An 18,313-nucleotide genomic window follows, 5' to 3' on the forward strand; every position below is an offset into this window, starting at 1 on the left:
ACTAGAAGAAAGAAGAAAAAAGTTCAAAAGAGAAATGAATTTCACTGCTTGTCTTTTCCTACTTGGGAAAATTAAAAATAAAAACTCTGGGTTTCTCAAAAAAAAAAAAAAAGACTTCCCTGGTGGTCCAGCAGTTGAGACTCTGTGCTCCCAATGCAGGCGGCGCATGTTCAATCCCTGGTCAGGGAACTAGATCCCACATGCCGCAACTAAGATCCTGTGTGCTGCAACTAAGACCCAGTGCAGCCAAATAAATAAATATTAAAAACAAAACACCCCAAAACCTCTGGGTTTCTCGACAGGTACCGGTGAGAATGCTCCCTATACTAGTAGTATTTTAGAAGTCAAAAAACTGTTCCAAAATGAGGGATGGCAAAATGGGGGCAGATTGGATGGATATTTTCTAGTGTGGAAGCAAAGAGTCATGTCTAAGATATGGAAGCAATGATAATAATGACACTGAATGTTAGTTATGTGGAATCCACGTCAATACACTTTCAGGGCATCCCCATCGAACCCTCACAAACCCTACGAGGAGGTGCTCATTGCAAGGTGCTGGACTCTTCCACTCCCCATTTTTGTACCATGTCGGCTCTGGTTCCACTTCCTTCCCAAAGAGCCCCCCAGGGAAGCTGACTTGGTAGGAGAACTGTTCAAAGCCCCACCTTGCAAATGGAAGAGAATGCATGAAGTTGCCAGATTTCTGTGAGGGATTTGGACTCAGTCCCATTCCTTCTTTGGGAAGCTTCCTTTGCCAATAAGGTATTCTTAGACTTCCACCTTTGTCTCAGTCTTATGGTCATAAAGCTGCCTTGACAAAAGTTTAAGGGCTTATGACTCTAGAACATAAAGAAATGTTCCAAGATGGGAAAGGGGATAACAACATGCGAGATTCTGTATGAAGTGGACTGTACAGTGTCCCCCCCGTCCACTGCCTTTCCCTGAGCCCATGGTGGGAGACCATTCAAAAAGCCAACAACTTGGGTAACAGCCCTTAAATTGACATTCTTTGGGTATGAATGGATCCAATTGGCTTTAAATGTTTTGCTCCCCACATAATTCCTGTTTTAGGCAGATTGGTTATTATAGAGACTAGAGCCACCTTCATTATGGATGGTCAAGAGAGGACATGGTTAGAGCAGAGGTCTAGGGTTCAAGGTCCTAGTCTCAGCCCAGCCACAGACTCACTGTGAGACTGTCCATAACTTATCCCTGTGCTGCAATCCTGCCTTAACCAAACAGGAGTGAAAAATATGTGTGATGGACCCCTTTGGTGAGTGATATTCATATATTTTGTCTTGGGGAGTGCGTAAGATGGAAGGAATGGGAATGAGGGAGAGAGAGGGATTCTAACGTAAAGTGAATTTAAGAAAATATTGAACTTGGAAGGCTGTTGTTGATCTACTGAGTAATCAACTGTCAAAAGGGAAGTGACTACTTATCATTGCATCACCTCTGGGGCTGGGATGTGGGCAATAGTGTCTTGGGGTATTTTTTCAGAGAGTGTGTGTGTGTGTGTGTGTGTGTGTGTGTGTGTGCACGCGCACACACCATATAGGCCCAAACTCAAACTCCTAAAGGTAAGATATAATGGCTACAACTTACAAATCTATGTAAATGATTTATCCCTGTCTTTTAAAAAGAATGATTTCCTTCTGTAGCACTCTACTGCATGTATTTTGATTTTTTAAACAACTTTTTATTATGAAGATTTTTGGACATAAAGTTGAGATGCTAATAGTGTAAAGAACTTCCATGTATCCATTACCCAGCTTCAACAATTACCCACATTCTGTCATTTTTGTTTCATCTCACTTATCTGTATTTATTTTTCTTTTCTGGACTATGTTAGAGCAAATCCCAGACAACATATCATTTCGATTGTAAAATGTGATAGGTTTACTTTCTTTAACAATAAAGGCTTTCTTTACATAACCACAATACACTATTATCACACACAGAGGGATTGACAATTCCTTGATATTATCTAATATTTAATTCATGTTCAATCCCAAATAGTCTCAAAAATACCCTTTTTATAGTTGGTTTGTTACATATAGAATTCATATGTGGCCCAGGCATTGCGTTTGTTTATGTCTCACAAGTATCTTTTAATCTCGAATTCCTTTCTCTCTCTCTCTCTCATGCGTAAGCGTGTGTGTTTAGGGCTGAGGGTGGTTTACCATTGTTAGTACTCTGCTGAACCATTTGAAAGTTAGTGACATTTTACGCTTAAATATTTCAACCCATTTCCCCTAAGAACAAGGACATTCTCCTACAAAGTCACATTATAAATATCACATCGAGGATATTTAACACCAACACAATACTATTACTTATTATTCTTTCTGTATTCAAATTTCCTCACTTGTCCTAATAATGCCCTTTGTAGCTTTCTTTTCAAAAATCTAGGAGTGAATACAGAATCAAATGTTGTATTTAGTAGCCATGTCTCTTTAGTTTCTTTTAATCTAGAATACTCCTCAGCTGCTTTTGTCTTTCATGATGTTGAAATTTTTACGTGTCTAGGCCAATTGTTGGGCAGAATGACCCTCAGTTTGATTTGCCTGATTGTTTCTGCTTTTAGTTCTTAGAAGAACTAATGAAACTATTCTACGTCTAGCATACCTTGCTATAACTTAGAGCAAAGTTTCCACACGTTGAGGCTGTTTTGTTCCTTCTCTTACTGGCTTGCCTTCCCTGTTCGACTTTGGGGATGTTTGTCCTCAGAGCAGCACTTCCGTCTTGTATGTTTTATGTCCTAATGTGGAATAAGACTAAAGTTTATTTTCAGGGGTTTTTGCATATGGTCTTAAGGATGCATCTGGAGCACTTATTCTTGGTCTTGCTCTTGAGATTCTTCCTTGTTTCAATTCAAAGAACAGCAGTGTGGAAGGACAGGAGGTGGGCGTCCAACATTACTATCTCCTTGAAAAACAGCCTAGCATCTCCCACCTAGAAATGAGGAGCTTCCCATCCGTCTCACATAGTGGGAACAGAAGGCACATTGATCCTATGTGGACTTGCAGTCAGCAGAGCTGTCTGTGTCCACATGTGTCCTCTGGTCCCTGGTGTAAACCCTCCCGTAGCCAAGAGAACTGGCTTGTGTTGGTCCCTGGTAGCTACATATGGCCGGTGCGGATGAACCACGGGAGAACTTATTGTGTGTCTTCTGACCAGATGTCCTCGGGCCGCTTAGCAGACACTGAATTAGGATTCCCTAAAGGAGTGTTGGAGGTTGGCAGGAAGGCACACTCTGGTAAGGTCTGCCATCTCCACGAGGGTCTTTGTGTCCATGCCAGCAGGCTCTTTCCTTTCTTTGCCATGGGTATGTATTCTGTTGGACCCTCTCTCCCATCACGAAGGAGACTGTTGGGCCTGGGTTGGGGGCGTGCAGATGGTGCCTCAAATTTAGTCCCTACTGCAAGTCCACTTGTTTCTCGCCCACAGAGCTGTACTTTACCTAGCAGGCCATTTAGTGGAAGATCCGGGAAGAAGGAGGATGGGATAGGAAAAATGCTCTCTGGTAGCACAAACAGTGAATGGTTTTGAATCACTAGGAAATCCTACCTTCCCATCCAGTTTACCTCAGGTATCATCCTGTGCCAGATTCTGACAGACAACTATGCGCCCCCAAAGGAAAATTGGGTACTTGCCATGGGAACTAGGAGCAAATCTGCACTGTTAATGCTTTCCAGAGTTTTATAGGGGAAATGGAAAAGAATAGGTGCACGACAATAGTGACCTACTGCCCCATGCCTGGTCACCAGGCATGAAATAGTCATCATTATAATAATGATCATAGCTGCCATACAATGGTTATTTTATTTAATTCTCCCAACAAAGTGTGAAGTAGAGATTGCAGTGCCCATTTAAAAGGTGAGGGTACTAAAGCTCAGAGAGGTCCACAGCCATTCAGATGGTCAGTGGAGGGCTCGGATTGTGACCCAGTTTTCTTCCACTTAAAAGTACCTGCTTCTGCTGTTCCTCCCCACCACTTCCTCAGGGGGCTTTTCTCTGACTTGATAAGTGTCACAAGGAGTTTTCTATAATTTCTCCCCACAACCTCCAAGCTTATCATATCAAATTAGATTTAACAGCCAGAGGGCTTCTTCAGAGGGTACAGCACTCACTTGGCCTAGGATTGTAGATACAGATATAAATACAAGGAAATATATATCTTCATATAAAATTGGATTGTGTGTGTGTGTGTGTGTGTGTGTGTGTGTGTGTGTGTGTGTGTGTGTAACACAGGTACATATCTTGTGCTACGGAGTCTAGATGATAAGATGGGGGTATAGAAAGGTGAAACACAGCAATAATTGTTCTTAGCGTCAATGCTTTTCCCAAACAACTCATTTTCAGAGCCAGGCCTGATGAATAGCTCAGCCTGCTGCTGACTTGAAGGTTATACCCACGTAGAGTCAGAAGACGTATTCGAAAGGGAGGTAATGTAAGAAGAGAGAGGGATGCTCCCAGTTACGTGGCTCCCAGAAAAGCCAAGGCTGCCTCTGTGCCTGACTTTGTGGCTCCCAGCCCGGCAGAGCTCTGGCGCTTCGCCTGTGTATGGGAGGAGGGAGCTTGAAGCTGGACCGGAGGTCTGGCCAGATCAGAGACTGAAACCCTTAACTGCTAAGGGAAAAGGATTCTTAGAGTTTGGAGCCTGGGAAGTTCATTTAGGACTTTAGTATAGGAATCTCCAGGGCTATCTTCATTCATCTTGGGCCTGTGTCTTCATGAATATTATATTCCTATGCTCCAATCTTTGCAGCCAAAGGATTAAAAATGCCGTATCTTGGCTTTCCACAGCATGTTGGGACAGTGGTTTTACTCCAGTGGTCACCATCTATATGTTATTGCTGGAGACATTGAGATAATTTGGAATCTATAGCAGAAGGAGGAGGACAGAGTCTCTCTATTTTCCATGCCTTTTCCAAAACAGTGTCCTAGGTGTTCAAAACATCAAACTGTTATGGAAAGAGGCTATGGACACAGAGAGACTATTCAAATCCCAGATTTTCCATTTATAAGCTGTGTGACCTTGCCAATTTTCTTAGCCTCTCTGAGCCTCAATATCCCCATCTGCAAAATATGAAAAATAATACTTACTTCCCGGGCTTGTGAGGATGGAAAGACATAACATATACCAAAATGCCTAGGCCTGTTCTCAGCACATAGTGAGAAGTGGTTTCCTTCCTCTCTCCACACACTTATACCCATCTTTCCCTTTTTCCTTTGCCATAACTCAGCACTTTAGAAAAGACCTTATCTTTTTTTTTTTTTTTTTTTGCGGTACGCGGGCCTCTCACTGCTGTGGCCTCTCCCACTGCAGAGCACAGGCTCCGGATGCGCAGGCTCAGCGGCCATGGCTCACGGGCCCAGCCACTCCGCGGCATGTGGGATCTTCCCGGACCGGGGCATGAACCTGTGTCCCCTGCATCGGCAGGCAGACTCCCAACCACTGCGCCACCAGGGAAGCCCAGACCTTATCTATTTTCTATTTCTCCTGAAAAGGCTGTGCAAATCTAGCATGTCAACTTGATGTTGTGTATGAGTGTTTATGAGAACTGTGCCAAGGAATGGGACATTCTCATCCTATCCAAATACTTGCTGTAGCTCAGAAAAGGGGACAGACAGCCCAGCCCAGGTATATGCAGGCTGAGGAAGACCAACAGCACTAATAGAAGCCAAGTAATTTCTCCACCAGGCAGAATCAAGGAGCCCGAAGTTAAAAGAATAGTATATGTTTCCCAGACATCTGTTTCTGTTGGGGGTCCTAGCACTGACCCTTGCCTCAAGGGTCTGAATGCCTAATTGCTAGAGGCATCTCAAAAGAAATTTAATCAATGGAGGCAGAAACAAATCAGTAGACAAGCTGGCCCAAATGAGATGCCCTCTACTAGAATCCTGTAATTGCCTGAGCTGGATTCCCATCAGAAAATATACCCAATGAAATAGTGGAAAGCTTTTTGTATCTGGAGTGAATAGAGATCTAATGTAGGAAAATTACTAGAAAATTGAAGAAGGCAAACACAATGCTGAATATTTTAATGTAGCCCTAGAGTGAATTTTTGTTCCTGTTCTAAAGTTTTCTCAATAAGCCTGTAATCATCTTGAAAGAGGCGGATGATAACAATGACTGGTGGAGCAGAGGCAGGGGTAAAGGGGAAAAGCAAGATGTGTTCCAAGTTAGAGCTGTATGTTTGATAATGTAGATCTGGAACTTCATGGCTTTGAGATATAACTGCCTTAAAGTAACACAGCCCTCTCTCTCTCTCTCTCTCTCTCTCTCTCTCTCTCTCTGTATGTGTGTGCGTGTGTGTGTGTGCATGTGCACATATGTATGTGGCCAGTAAGTGGGCTCAAAGGCAATTCCAAAGGAGGGGGTGTAAAGACTTTTTCAGCAAAGCAGAGCCCTTTGAACAAGTGTATAAAACTCACAAGATGACTGCTCTGAGCAAATCCCTCGCCTGAATGTATAAGTACTGGTGTGAGGATACAGAGAATTAGAATCAGAGAGCTCACTGGAATCCCAAATCTTCCAGTTAGAAAATACGTGGCTTTGGGCAAGTTTTTTTTCTGAGCTCTAATCTGTAAGATGTAGAAAATAATCCTTACCTCACAGGATTATTTTGAGGTTTAAATAAGATAAAGTTTTTTATTAGAAGCTTTGTTTTATTCAAAGAGCTAGACCCATTACTTCTGAACATCTTTTTCCATGTCTCTCTCTTCACATCTCAAATCACTCTTTTAACATTCCTGTTTTGATCAATCAGCAAATATTAACCAAGCACCCACCATACATTCTGTCTCCAACACAGCCTTTTGAACTCGAAGTAAAGGTCAAACCAGTATTCCTGCTCTAAAGAGAAGTAGTCCTGGGGAGATATAGGAGCTGTGTGGTAGGGCTGGACCCAGCTCAGATTGAGGCACTGGTGAGATTGGGCTTTGGTGTTCTACTGCCTCCCTTACGAGTACGAACTGGTTTCTTCCCTGGGCAAGCACTGTTAATAGTGCTATTTGCCCCACATTTCACTCTCTGATTTTGTAATAGGTGGATTTGCCTTGTTATTGGGAAGGGTAGGCCCCTCTCCTAACCTCAGGGGAGTGTGTCTTACTCTAAGCCCAGGGTAATCCCATTCCCCTTTGCCAGTGATTGCTTTAAAGGAAGGCTTGAAGCTTCTGCTAAGAATTTTGCCTTCCTAGTAAAAGTCACAGATGTGGCTTGCAAAGCTCTTTTCCTTTCCTTCCATTTTCAAAGTAATGCCTGAAACTGCAGCAGCCATTCTGGGGTCGTGAGGCAATAAACACAAGAATTAAAAGTCGATAACCAAAGATGGAGAAACTGGGTGTTAGAAGACAGAAGGAACATGGATTCTTGATGATATGATAGAGCCCTGAACTGCTAAACTTTTTATTAGGTGAGATGAGTAAATGTCTGTATTCCTTAAATCACCCTTAATTGGGTTTTCTGTTACTTGCTACTAAAAGCATTCCTATCTGATATTCCTTCCTTTTGAATAGCATCCCTTTCTGAAGTGCTGCAAGGTCATACTGGAACCTTCCTCATGGCCCGACTGCTATCTTTGTTTCCAGCTGGCTGCAGAGGATCCCTGCTAACGTATTAGCTGGATTTAAGGTATGTTTTCATCAAAGAGAATTTACATTTTAACATAGGATTCCTGGGACCAGAAAAATCTCGTAGGGACAAAGGCATAAAATCATGATGGTAGAATGACAGGTTGTGGGATGGATACTTTGCAGAGGACTGAGAATCTTAATTTATGCCCCTTCAATCCCAGTGTGTAAGTGACCACCTGGTCTACCTATGTTTGTTCCCCAGAGCCTTGCTTTACGCCGTGCACTCAAAATGTGCTTCACCAGCAGTACTAGCATCACTTGAGGACTTTTAAAAATGCAAAATCTCATGCTCCAGCCCAAACCTGCTGAATCAGAACCTGAATTTTAACAAATTTTAACAAATCTCCAAGTGACTCATATGCACATTAAAGTTTGAGAAGCAATCCCTAGAAGACACAGAATTGCTAGAGTTAGAAAAAGATCGATTTTCTAGTACCAGGCGAATAGTTGGCCAGGCACAGTATTACAAGGAAAAACTCTCATATTGTCTTTTTATCCAGCTGTAGAGATCTGGGGTAAACCAGATTTGTTGAATAAATAAGTACAATTCTTTCAGCGTCATCTGAATGTGGAGACCAGAACCACGAAGCACAACTCACTTGTTTCAAGATTACATCTTATTTCTGAAAGAGAAATGAGTTATACAGAAATTGAGAGACATAACAGAGATGGGAATAGCAGTGCTGTAGTCTAAGGAAGGGCCCACTGGAGCCAGACATGTCCTCACATTACAGGCCCTCAATTAGGTGGCTTCATGTGAGGGTCCACCCCTCCCTCAAGGACTCAGAATCTCATTATTGGCAGTGCCTGGTGATCAGGTGATTAGAGTTATCCACATCAATAAAAATAAACATTAGTTTGCATGAGACTCAAGAATGTAAAAAAATTAATTAAATAAAATATATAGCCATCATATGGTCAGGAAAACTTTCTTTGGCCTGTTCCAGAGAATTTTCTCCCTGTGACAAGCTTTATGGTAACCCAAGTCATAATCAGAAGTCATCTTACTGATTTATCAGGAGACATCCCTAAATCAGGGACCAGACTTCTTGAAAGTCCCTAAAATCAGTTCATATTTTTTTTTTTTTAAAGACAGACCTACAAGGGAAGCAAAATCAAAATAAGAAGGACGCTTTGTGTTCATGGAATCATTAGGGGATGAAAAGATAGAAAGACATAGTCTCTCCCCTCACAAAGTACAACCCATGTGTTAGGACTTGCTGGTGGGTTGTAACCAGTTGTGAAATAGTCACTAGCAATTTATATGTTAAAGTTTTGAAGACTGTGAACGATGTGTTGTACTGGAGATGCCCAAGACTACCCTCAGATGCTCACAGTTATGGTTTATTAAAGTGAAAGGATACAGATTAAAATCAGCATAGAGAAAGGTTCATGGGAAGAAGTCCAGGAGAAACCACGTACAAGCTTCCAGTTCTCCCCTCCCAGTGGAGTTGCATGCGGATGCACTTCATTTCCCAGCAATTATGTATGACAACACATGTGAAAGGTTGCCAACCAGGGAAGCTCCCCTGAGTCTTGGTGTCAAGGGTTTTTTAACTTGAACAGCATTTGAAGTAGGATCGCCACTAGTAGGCTACTGTGAGACAAACATAGTGAGAGCTTGAATTATAGTTGTGGATATGGAAAGGAAAAGAGTCTTATTAGAAACAATTCAGATACAGAATCTATAGGACTGAACTCTAAGAGTTTGGTAAATAGTGACATGTCAGAGAAAGGAATGGAAGAGAGGTTGGGAGTCACACATGTTCCAGGGTTTAGAGTACAAGGTGACTGGGATGACTGTGGTGCTACTATAGGAAATAGAGAAAGTGGAAAATATGCACTGGAGACTATTTGAAGAGGGGTAGGTGGGTGTGAGTGGATCAGAGATAATCCATTCGATTTGGAAATGGTCAGTGTGAAATACCAATAGAATGTCCAAATGATGTCCATCAGGGCATTCAAAAAATGAGCCTGGGGCTTCCCTTGTGGTGCAGTGGTTGAGAGTCTGCCTGCCGATGCAGGGGACACGGGTTCGTGCCCCAGTCCGGGAAGATCCCACGTGCCGCGGAGCAGCTGGGCCCATGAGCCATGGCTGCTGAGCCGGCGCGTCTGGAGCCTATGCTCCACGGCGGAGGGGCCACAGCGGTGAGAGGCCCGCGTACCAAAAAAAACCAAACAACAACAACAACAAAAAGCCTGTAGCTTGGGAGACGGTTGAGGTTTGAGAACCCTTAGCATCGAGGTTCTGTGAAAATAAATGACATTATCTTGAATAGATATTTTATCTAAAGAAGACATACAAATGGCTAACAGGCACATGAAAAATGTTCAACATCGCCAATTATTAGAAAAATGCAAATCAAACTCACAATGAGGTATCACCTCACACCTGTTAGAATCGTCATCATCAGAAAAATGTACAAACAACAAATATTGGAGGTGTTTGGGGAAAAGGGAACCCTCCTACACCATTGGTGGGAATGCAAATTGGTGCACGGAAAACAGCATAGAGATTCCTTAAAATACTAAAAATTGAACTACCATATGACCCAGCAATAACTCTTATTCAAAAAGATACATGCGCCCCAATGTTCAGAGCAGCACTATTTACAATAGCCAAAACATGGAAACAACCTAAGTGCCCATCAACAGATGATTCCATTAAGAAGATGTGACACACACGCGTGCATGTGCATGCACACACACACACACACACACACAAATGAAATACTGCTCAGCCATAAAAAAGAATGAAATATTGCCATTTGCAGCAAAGTGAATGGACCTAGAGGGCTTTATGCTTAGTGAAATAAGTCAGACAGGGAAAGACAAATACTGTATGTTATCACTTATATGTGGAATCTAAAAAATAATACAAATGAATGTATGTACAGAACAGAAACAGACTCACAGATACAGAAAACAAACTTGTGGTTACCAAAGGGGGGAGAGAAGGCTGGAGGGACAAATCAGGGGTATGGGATTAACAGATACAAACTACTATATATGAAATAGATAAGCAACAAGGATATACTATACAGCACAGGGAATTATACCCATTATCTTGTAGTAACCTTAATGGACAATAATCTGCAAAAATACTGAATAACTATGCTGTACACCTGAAACTAACACAATATTGTAAATCAACTATATTTCAATTAAAAAAAAAAAGAAGGAGAATGTAGAGGGAGAAAAGAGGCTGACCTGAGAAAGCAGCGTGGGGATGCCAATATTTAAGGGACAGGCAAGAAAGAGGCATCGGAGAAAGTTAGAGAAGAGAAGCAGAGGCGAATCAGGTTGGAAGCCAAGGCAGCAAAGGGAGTCCAGAAGTCTGCCATGCCCTCGAGAAGTCAAGCAGGATGTCGGAAAGAGACTGCTGAGCCTGGTTGGCAGCAAAGAAAGCCAATGCTTCGTGACCTCGAGGGGGACGCGGGCCAGATTTCAGGGATTAGGGAACAAGTGAGTACTAGGAAAGCGGAGGACAGAGCCTCTCTCCCCCATGCCTCGGGGAGAAGCAGGAACTTGTGGATGGGGCTGCTGGCGTGGGAGGGGCACGGATATGACACAGGGGTAGGCTGCTGGTGTGGGAGGGGCACGGATATGACACAGGGGTAGGCAACCCCAAGCAAAATGCTGACCCAGTGGGCATCCCAAAGCTTAGAAGCAAGCTTAGGAAGGCAAGTCCCCCAAAGGCCTTAGATGATGACAAGCTTTTCTTTCTCACGAAGCTGGGGCAGTTACTTTGATAAAGCACCTTTAAAATCTGGTGATACTGTGAACGTTCCTCAGAGACCACAAGGGAAAGGATCCCACAATCAATTATCATCTGGGCACTCCTCACTCCCACGGAATTTGGCGGGTCCTTGGGTGCTGCGTTCCAGCTCAGGATCTCTACTCTTCAGATTAAAGAGTCATTACGACTCTGTTTATTTTAGAAAAGATTTATGGTTCCCCCTCCTCATTTCTCAAGAACAAACTTTCGTCTGTATAGAGTGAGTCATTAAATATATCGGCTCAACCGCTCTGGCTGCAAGATTACAGATATAAAAATCATCTGATTTTGACAAAAAACAGCTGCGTTTTTCTTATTACTTTGAGTCCACAATCACGTGTGGATAGAGACAGGGAATGTGACTGGTCAAGTTTTCACGACAGCCAGAGAGACACAGGACCTCCACCCTAACCAGCAATCTTCCCAAGACCCTCCAACAAGTCACCTTCACTAAGATGTCTCTCAATGCATTCATGTCAATTTAACTCAATTCAACCTACTCTCATGAGCTATTCCCATGAATAATATGGAATATGAGGAATGAACAGGAAGGGATATTTATGCTCAGGAAGTTTACAGTCCACCAGTGGTACGTTAAACAAAACCCACTGAGAACTAAGACTGATTGTGGTAGAGGTGTTTGAGGAATGAGCACAGGAAGGCAAGCTTAGCCCGCAGGCAAGAATTTTTGGAGGGGGTGGTGTTGGACTTCATCCTGAGGGACCTTAATTGTGTGTGAGTGTGTGTGTGTGTGTGTGAGTGTGTGTGTGTGTGTGTGTGTGTACGTACATGTACACACAGGTGTACTGGGGTTAATTAGAGGGAAAGTGAAACATTTCAGGAAAAGGTACTTTATTAAGCAAACACACAGAGGCAGAGAATTGCAGTGCATGGTTAATGCATGCGAAAATCAGAGTGGAGGAGGTTTTAGGTCCAGATGTTCACAAACTTTTTTTTTTTTTTGGCGGTACGCGGGTCTCTCACTGTTGTGGCCTCTCCCGTTGCGGAGCACAGGCTCTGGATGCGCAGGCTCAGAGGCCATGGCTCACGGGCCCAGCCGCTCCACGGCACGTGGGATCCTCCCGGACCCGTGTCCCCTGCATCGGCAGGCGGACTCTCAACCCCTGCGCCACCAGGGAAGCCCAGATGTTCACAAACTTTGATGTGTGTTAGATCCACTTGGGCAACTTGTGACAAATTCATCAGCCCAGGCCTTGTCCCCGGATTTTACAACCTAGGCTGCTGGGATTTGGAGATGTTAATGATTAGCCAGGGTCATACTGCTCATTAATTAGCAGCTGAACTAGCTGGAGAGCCTGTTTTCAGGGAAGGACAAGTTCTTTTGTCTATTTATTTTTTGTTTTTGAAGGAACCTGAGGTGTAAGATTTGTGAGGTGAGCTAAAAGAAGACTAGAGAAGCAGGTTGGACTCAAATTAAGGAAAGATTGGATAAAAGGCTAAGGAAATTGGAATATTTCTATCAGCATACAGAGTCACTGAAGATTTCAGAGGGAGAAGTGACACTGTCAAAGTAATCAGAGATGTGATCTGAGAACAAAACTTGTGGTTCACCCTGTTGACTGGAGATAGAATCACAACTGGCTTAAAGATCCTGTATCTTCCCAGACAGCTAGGCCCTCCCACCGTCGTTTGAAGCATGTTCCTCTTGAAGCCCACAGAGGCCAGTTTTTTTTCTCCTTATATAAATAGTAAAATATCTATGTGAAAATATCACTTCATCAAGCATCTTTCAAAACAGCTCATTAAATCCTTGGAATGCAGAGTCAGTGAGAGGAATGCAAATTTTCATCTAGATTTTGACCCAAGGGCAATATATGCCCATCCTCCCTGCCCTACCTCATGTGGACCACCTCCACGGTAGGAGTAGCAGCCACAAGTCTATGCCTGAGGATACAGGGGGAGTGAAGGTGAGCAAATCAGGAGTCTCGTCTATAAATGTTAGGCCTCTCAATAACACCAGGGGCAGATGGAGAGCCAGGGGATGAGAACTGTGTTGCTCCTGGGCGTCTGGGAGTCTGGGCCCTATTTATGTCTACCTTGCTTATCAAAAACTGAGGGAGAGGGATGGGAAAGGTACTTGAAATCTGTACTTCCTTTAGCTCAACAGTTATTTATACTGGGTTATACTGACATTGGAAAGACAACTATTTTGGCTGTCAAGCAGGGCTGGAGTTGTTGGTCATGGGGTTTGAAGGTGATGGCCCTGACTGAAGGCCTCGAGGCGGCATCTCCCGCTGTTCCTGCAATCGATACCTGGGCCTCGATCCACTCAATGTCATGAGAGGAGACAGAGCCCTGAAACAAAGAAATCTGGATCACAGAAAAGTATTCAAGGGTCATGCAAGCCAACGGTTGCCAACTGCACAGTCCTTCAGGAGCTGCAGGCAGTGAGGATGCCTTAGCCTCCCATGTGTCCAAACAAGATTGATAGGAGATGCCTCCTGTTTTGATTCTGGAGATGTTCATATCCAGATGAACTCCATACCTAAAAAATGTGCTGAAAACCCAAGTTCCAGAAATATAAGGTCAGGTGTCCAGAGCTGTACCCAGGAAAGTGTACATAGTTGCTACAGAGTCACCTCCACCATGAAGCAAGGCAGCCTGATGATACTGACATGGAGTCTGGAGATCATGGTAGTAGCTCCTCCTCACAATTCCGATATCTCTTCAAGGGGTTGCAAACTTCAAGGGGTTCTATTTATTTTGATTCTGGGTGTCAAACTTGTTATACAGCATACAACAGGAGTTGCCCTTGGAATTGGGCTACTTACAACTTTTATACATGCAACCAAAAGCATTTTAAATCAGGTTTTTCTAAGAGAAAGGTGCTCAGAGATTCAGTGTGCTTGGTTACTGGTATTCATAGCAGGATCTTCCATTCTTTCATATTACACCTTTTATTCTCAGTCACTTTATTATAGCTTAACTTTTAAAAAGCCTGCTCTAGACCCCATTCGAGCTTCTGGGAAGTACTTCGATTGCTGGAATTACAGACTTCATTCTGAAATTCCTCTTCATGGGCTTAAAATGCCTATTTTACTGGTGTCTTCTTTCATCATGCCTTTTCTTTTATTTTATATTTTTAATTTTTAAAATTTAAGTATAGTTGATTTACAATGTTGTGCCCATCTCTGCTGTACAGCAAAGAGACTCAGTTATATACATATAGACATTCTTTTTTAATATTCTTTTCCGTGTATAGCACAGGGAACTATATTCAATATCCTGTGATAAATCATGCCTTTTAAATCCAAGGGTTACTGGCATATGATTTTAGAAGAATTATGCCACTATTACCAAACTTTTGTTCCCATACCAGTTTGCTTTCGTTACCTTATAAGCTATGGGGAGTTTGGTAATGTAACTAGATGGATTCTTGGGATATTGCTGGCTTTACTCTACCTCACACTAAAAGTTCTAGAATTTTTTGCACACCTAAAACTTTCAGACAGGGTTTTGCCAGTATTATTTTTCTGAATTTTTGAATTTTATTTTATTATTTTATACAGCAGGTTCTTATTAGTTATCTATTTTATACACATCAGTGTATACATGTCAATCCCAATCCCTCAATTCATCACACCACCACCACCACCACCCCGCCACTTTCCCCCCTCGGTGTCCATACGTTTGTTCTCTACATCTGTGTCTCTATTTCTGCCCTGCAAACTGGTTCATCTGTATTATTTTTCTAGGTTCCACATATATGTGTTAGTATGAGATATTTATCTCTTTCTGACTTATTTCACTCTGTATGACAGTCTTTAGATCCATCCACGTCTCTACAAATAACCCAATTTCACTTTTTTATGGCTAATATTCCATTGTATATATGTGCCACATCTTCTTTATCCATTCATCTGTCCATGGACACCTAGGTTGCTTCCATGACCTAACTATTGTAAATAGTGCTGCAATGAACATTGGGGTGCATGTGTCTTTCTTTTTCTTCTTTTTTTTTTTTTTTTTTGTGGTACACGGGCCTCTTACTGTTGTGGCCTCTCCCGTTGTGGCGCACAGGCTCCGGAAGCGCAGGCTCAGTGGCCATGGCTCACGGACCCAGCCGCTCTGCGGCATGTGGGATCTTCCCGGACCAGGGCACGAACCCGCGTCCCCTGCATCGGCAGGCGGACTCTCAACCACTGCGCCACCAGGGAAGCCCTTGTGTCTTTCTGAATTACGGTTTTCTCTGGGTATATGCCCAGGAGCGGGATTGCTGGATCATATGGTAATTCTACTTTTAGTTTTATAAGGAACCTCCATACTGTTCTCCATAGTGGCTGTATCAATTTACATTCCCACCAACAGTGCAAGAGGGTTCCCTTTTCTCCACACCCTCTCCAGCATTTGTTGTTTGTAGATTTTCTGATGATGGCCATTCTGACTGATGTGAGGTGATACCTCATTGTAGTTTTGATTTGCATTTCTCTAATGATTAGTGATGCTGAACAGCTTTTCATGTGCTGCTTGCCCATCTGTATGTCCTCTTTGGAGAAATGTCTATTTAGGTCTACTGCCCATTTTTTGATTGGGTTGTTTGTTTTTTTTTGATATTGAGCTGCATGAGCTGCTTGTAAATTTTGGAGATTAATCCTTTGTCAGTTGCTTCATTTGCAAATATTTTCTCCCATTCTGAGGGTTGTCTTCTTGTCTTGTTTATGGATTCCTTTGCTGTGCAAAAGCTTTGAAGTTTCATTAGGTCCCATTTGTTTATTTTTGTTTCTACTTCCATATCTCTAGGAGGTGGGTCAAAAAGGATCTTGCTGTGATTTATGTCATAGAGTGTTCTATGTTTTCCTCTAAGAGTTTTATAGTATCTGGCCTTACATTTAGATCTTTAATCCATTTTGAGTTTACTTTTGAGTAAGGTGTTAGGGAGTGTTCTAATTTCGTTCTTTTCCTTGTAGCTGTCCAGTTTTCCCAGCACCACTTATTGAAGAGGCTGTCTTTTCTCCATTGTATATTCTTGCCTACTTTATCAAAGATAAGGTGACCATATGTGTGTGGGTTTATCTCTGGGCTTTCTATCCTGTTCCACTGATCTTTATTTCTGTTTTTGTGCCAGTACCATACTGTCTTGATTACTGTAGCTTTGTAGTATAGTCTGAAGTCAGGGAGCCTGAATCTTCCAGCTCCATTTTCCTTTCTCAAGATTGCTTTGGCTATTTGGGGTCTTTTGTGTTTCCATACAAATTGTGAGATTTTTTTGTTCTAGTTCTGTGAAAAATGTCATTGGTAATTTGACAGGGATTGCATTGAATCTGTAGATTGCTTTGTAGTATAGTCATTTTCACAGTGTTGATTCTTCCAATCCAAGAACATGGTATATCTCTCCATCTATTTGTATCATCTTTAATTTCTTTCATCAGTGTCTTATAGTTTTCTTCATACAGGTCTTTTGTCTCCTTAGGTAGGTTTATTCCTAGGTATTTTATTCTTTTTGTTGCAATGGTAAATAGGAGTGTTTTCTTAATTTCACTTTTAGATTTTTCATCATTAGTGTATGGGAATGCAAGGGAATCCTGTGCATTAATTTTGTATCCCGCTACTTTACCAAATTCATTGATTAGCTCTAGTGGTTTTCTGGTAGCATCTTCAGGATTCTCTGTGTATAGTATCATGTCATCTGCAAACAGTGACAGCTTTACTTCTTCTTTTCCAATTTAGATTCCTTTTATTTCTCTTTCTTCTCTGATTGCTGTGGCTAAAACTTCCAAAATTATGTTGAATAAGAGTGGTGAGAGTGGGCAATCTTGTCTTGTTCCTGATCTTAGTGGAAATGCTTTCAGTTTTTCACCATTGAGGACGATGTTGGCTGTGGGTTTGTCATATATGGCCTTTATTATGTTGAGGTTAGTTCCGTCTATGCCTACTTTCTGCAGCGTTTTTATCATAAATGGGTGCTGAATTTTGTCAAAAGCTTTCTCTGCATCTATTGAGATGATCATATGGTTTTTCTCCTTCGATTTGTTAATAATTGCCAATATTTTTTACACTACCAAGTTACGAAGTGGCTGCCAGTAAGAGACAATGTTCAGATGTGGATGATATTTGTTCAATATGTCAAGCTGAATTTCAAAAGCCAATTCTTATCTGTCAACATGTATTTTTTGAAGAGAGAAAACTGTCCACTGTGCAGAACTGTGATTTCAGACCATATAAACAAATGGAAAGATGGTGTCACTTCATCACACCTTCAAATATATTAAGTTTTGAACTTCATATTAAGGCCAAAAAATACTAATTTCATTTGCTTACAGTGACTATTGATAAAGGCATTAGAATGGATTTCAGGGCCAGAAGTTAAGAAAAATGTTTCCAAATAGTTATAGAGTATTATAATAAGACTTAAGTGTGTAGTCCAAATTAATAAAAGATTAAATGAAAGAACCCTATATTTTAAAATATACATAAGTAATGTTAGGGCTTCCCTGGTGGCGCAGTGGTTGAGAGTCCACCTGCCGATGCAGGGGGCACAGGTTTGTGCCCCGGTCCGGGAAGATCCCACATGCCGCGGAGTGGTTGGGCCCGTGAGCCATGGTCGCTGAGCCTGAGCGTCCGGAGCCTGTGCTCAGCAACGGGAGAGGCCACAACAGTAAGAGGCCCACGTACCACAAAAAATAAATAAATAAATAAATATAAAATAAATAAAATATACATAAGTAATGTTCAACCTAATGCATATGCAACATTTATACTATCCTATTTGACAGATGACTGCAGTTAAATTGTAAATGTGTTTTCTTGTTAATACTACCAAAATGGCAACTGGATAACTAGAACTAGCAGTTTTAGAGAAATTCAGGTATTCTTTCCTTTCATTATTTTCACAACAAAGAATATTTTTCATAAAACTGACACACTTTACCTGAA

At 42.0% G+C, this 18,313-nt stretch overlaps 1 pseudogene across 1 annotated transcript; it reads left to right on the top strand.

Annotated features, from left to right (window-relative positions):
* Positions 1–13,778: 13,778 nt before the first annotated feature.
* LOC309820902 (E3 ubiquitin-protein ligase RNFT1-like) lies at positions 13,779–17,649 on the top strand (annotated as a pseudogene). The gene is made up of 3 exons: positions 13,779–14,482; positions 14,643–14,902; positions 17,424–17,649. The product of its transcript is annotated as an E3 ubiquitin-protein ligase RNFT1-like (transcript).
* Positions 17,650–18,313: the final 664 nt, after the last annotated feature.

Source organism: Grampus griseus (assembly GCF_964374135.1).
Source record: "Grampus griseus genome assembly, chromosome: 3".
Classification (NCBI taxonomy): Eukaryota; Metazoa; Chordata; class Mammalia; order Artiodactyla; family Delphinidae; genus Grampus; species Grampus griseus.